A 3,998-nucleotide genomic window follows, 5' to 3' on the forward strand; every position below is an offset into this window, starting at 1 on the left:
GATTGGTGCATTTACAATCCTTTAGCTAGACACAGAGTGCTGATTGGTGCATTTTTACAGAGTGCTGATTGGTGCATTTACAATCCTTTAGCTATATACAAAACTTCTCCAAGTCCCCAGTCGACCCAGGAAGTCCAGCTGGCTTCACCTCTCAATCCCCTCTCTAAACAGGAGACCCCAACTGCTGTTGGGAATTGGGCGATGACCATTCTAGCTACTTCCTGCTGGATAGGGATGAAGAAGGGGCCCTGCAGTTGTAGTGTTCTCCAGAGGCGAACTCTTTAGGCCAGTCAAAGGGCCAGCGGGTCGGTCCAGGGATCCTCAGTAGAAGTGGTTAGTTAAGCTCATTTGGGGTTCCATTTGTAAGACCATCTGTAGCTTGATGGTCTTGATCCTAGAGGAAACAAATTTGACAAGGAGGTTAAAAATGCAGTGCCCGAAGGCGAGTAATAGCAAGATGGCTGTCATGGGACCTAGAAAGGGGAAAAGCCATGTCACCCAACTCCAGAGGTTGGTAGAAGTGTTTGAAAGGTGTTGTCTGATTTCAGGAGACTTTTCCTGTAAACACTGGGTAGTGTCTCCTACTATCCCTTACTGGTTAGTGTAAAAACAACAGTCTTCCCCTAAAAAGGTGCAAAGTCCTCCTTTCTCAGCAGTGAGGAGGTCTAGGCCTCAGTGCTTTTGGAGAGTCACTGCTGCCAAACAGTCTATTTGGGATTGTAGAGTAAGGATAGATTTCATTATTTCTTGCAAACTGTCTGAGAAATCCTTTGAGAGTGTGTGGTAGTAGGATAATGAAGTAGATAAACCTGCTATTCCAGTTCTTGTAGCAGTAGCCATTCCTAACCCTATAAGTCGGGGTATTAGTTGTATGGCCCTGCACCGACAGACTTGAGCTTTGAGGGGCACTGATAGTGTCTGATTTCCACAAGATTAGAAGTTAGGATAATACATGTTACACTGTTAACTTTTAGCAAACTTTACGTTTGTTGAAAACCTGGGAAGTTTGGGATTTCAATTATTCTTTGCTATTAATAAAACCTCGTTCAGTTCATATTAACTTAGAATTGGTATAGATGGCTCCTTCCTGATTTTGTAAGTACTGTTTGGCTGAGTGCAAACCGCTCACACATTTGAGCAGACCAATTATTAGGCAATTTTCCTAACTGCTTCTACAAGAGTTCTCTTATCACTTACTGAATACTCATTGTGTCTTTTTCTGCCTGGGAGAGGTTGGACCTTTGTATGGTAATTAATTAAGATTTAGATCCCCTGTTAGGAAACCTGCTGGGTTAAGGAGTTTTGATAGGAAGGCTATGGGTTGTCAGTGGCCTCAGTGCTTTTGGGCTACGCCCTTGTTTACACTGACAACAAGGTGGTATTGGAGTGTTATAGGGTCACGGAGAAGACCTTCAATGATCAATTATAGGTTTTAAATTTACCCCGACTTTTAAAGGAATAGGGAACACTGTTTTTTCTTTACTACTTCTCTCTCTTTCTCTTTGACTTTCTGTCTCTCTCTCTCTTTCTTTGACTTTCTCTTTCCTTCTCTCTGACTCCCTCTTTGTCTCTGTCTCTTCCTCTCCCTCTCTCCTTTCTGCTGGTCTTTCCCTGCCTTTGCCAGCTGCTTATGCTGCTGTTCTCTCCTCTCCTTCCCCTTTTTGATGGCTTCAGCAGTGTAAGACTGCCACCTCCTTGGGCTTTTGCACTGCATGCAATAACTCCATGATTTCCTTGTGGTATTTAATGGGGGTTCCCCAAGAAGTTAGGAACTCCCTTTCTTTCCATATTGCAGCATGGGCATGTAGGATTAGATAAGCATAGTTGCTATCTGTATACGCATTCATTCTTTTTCCCTTTCCCAGTTCTAAGGCTTGGGTAAGTGCCACTAGTTCTGCTAACTGGGCACTGGTCCCTCGGGGAAGAGACTTACTTTCAAGTACTATTACATCACTAACTATGGCATAACCTGTCTTTTCCATCCCATTCTCTACAAATGAACTTCCATCAGTATATAGGTTAAGGTCAGGATTAGCTAAGGGGACTTCTAAAAGATCCTCTTGGGCGGCATAAGTCTGGACTATAATTTGTTGGCAGTCATGCTCGATTGGTTCTCCATCCTCTAGGAGAAAAGTGGCAGGGTTGAGGGCCACACACATGCGCATTCGAAGCACCGGTCCCTCAAGGAGTAGTGCCTGGTATCTAAGCAGATGGTTGTCTGATAGCCATAAACTTCCTTTGGCCCCTAGTATGCCATTTATATCATGAATAGTCTAGACAGTGAGATCCTTTCCTTGTATTATTTTGATAGCCTCTGACACTAAGACGGCCACCGCCACAACTACCTGTAAGCAGTGAGGCCAGCATTTTGCTACTGTATCAGTTTCCTTACTTAGGTATGCCACTGGTTGTGGGGTTGTCCCACGAATCTGAGTAAGGACTCCAAGAGCTATTCCTGCTCTCTCTGTGACGTATAAAGAGAAGTTTTGTCCTGTGGGAAGGCTTAAGACTGGAGCTTGAGTTTGTTCCTTCCAATGCCCAGACTTCAGGATTGATTCCATCCTCAAGCAGGGCACAACAAATGGGTAACTCGTTCCCCATATTCATGTAGATAATAGCTCCAGCTTTGGCTAAGATGTCCCTCCCTAATAAGGGTGTTGGACTTTCAGGCATAACAAAAAAAGCATGTGAAAAGAGCAAAGTCTCCCAATTACAACTGAGGAGGTGGGAGATACCCAGTTACAGGCTGTCCCAGGATTTCTCAGATGGTAACAGACCTGGAGGACAGCTGTCCGGGACAGGAGATTAACACTGAGAAAGCTGCACCAGTATCCAGGAGGAAGTCAATTTCCTGGCCCTCAATGGTTAAATGTACCCAGGGCTCAGTGAGAGTGATGACAAGCTGGCGCTTGCCCCAGGCACTCTCAATCTTGTTGTTGGATCATCTGGTTGGGGGCTTTTGGCCCAGAGAATCTTTGTCCTCTGGGGCAGTGTGACTTCCAGTGATTGCCTTGGCATAGTGGACAGCTTGTTTCTTGTTGGACAATCTTTTTTAAGGTGTTCTTGCAAACCACACTGGTAACAAGTCCTACTGGGTGATTGACCTGCTCCATTTTCTATCTTCTCTGAACCACCAAGTTTGTGTGTCCAAGAGCCATGATTAAGGCTGCAGCCTTTCTCTGATCTCACTTTTCCTTTTTGGCCTATTCCTCTTGGTCCTATTATAGAACACTGAGGTTGCCAGGTTTAATAATGCTTCCAGATTTTGTTCAGGGCCCAGGGCTCGCTTTTAGAGCTTTCTCCTGACATCAGCGGCTGATTGGGTAATAAACTTATCTTTTAGGATCAATTGACCCTCGAGTGAGTCAGGTGACAGGAGAGTATATTTTCTTAAGTCCTTCCATAGCCGCTCGAGGAAGGCAGAAGGATTTTCTTCTTTTCCCTGAGTTATGGTAGACACGATTGAATAATTCATGGGCTTTTTCCTAATTCTCCATAGTCCTTCTAGAACACAGGTCAACAGATGTTTGCGACACCACTCCCCATGATCTGAGTCAAGGTCCCACTGCAGATGGCATGTTGACCAGTAGGGAATTAGTCCCTTTCTTCAGCTGTCATTCTATCATTTACTTAACTAAGATACCAGAGATCTCCAAACTCTTGGGATGCAGCTAAAGCTGCATTCTTTTCATTAAAGGCCAGGGTTTGATCTAACAATAGCATGACATCTCTCCAAGTGAGGTCAAAGGTTTGCCCTAGACCCTGTAGGACATCTATATACCTATCAGGATCATCTGAAAAATTCCTCAGATCTACCTTGATCTGCTTTAAATCAGAGAGGCAGAAGGGGACATGTACCCAGGTTGGGCCAAATTCCCCTCCCCCTACAGCTTGAAGGGGACATAACCGATAGCCAGGGGCTTTTTGTGGTCCCTTGGAGATTTCTTTGCTTGCTTCCTTCTGGGTGGGGGAGATTAGAGGAGGTTTATCATTAATAG

The sequence above is a fragment of the Mandrillus leucophaeus genome, unplaced genomic scaffold (genome assembly GCF_000951045.1).
Source record: "Mandrillus leucophaeus isolate KB7577 unplaced genomic scaffold, Mleu.le_1.0 Scaffold114, whole genome shotgun sequence".
Lineage (NCBI taxonomy): Eukaryota > Metazoa > Chordata > Mammalia > Primates > Cercopithecidae > Mandrillus > Mandrillus leucophaeus.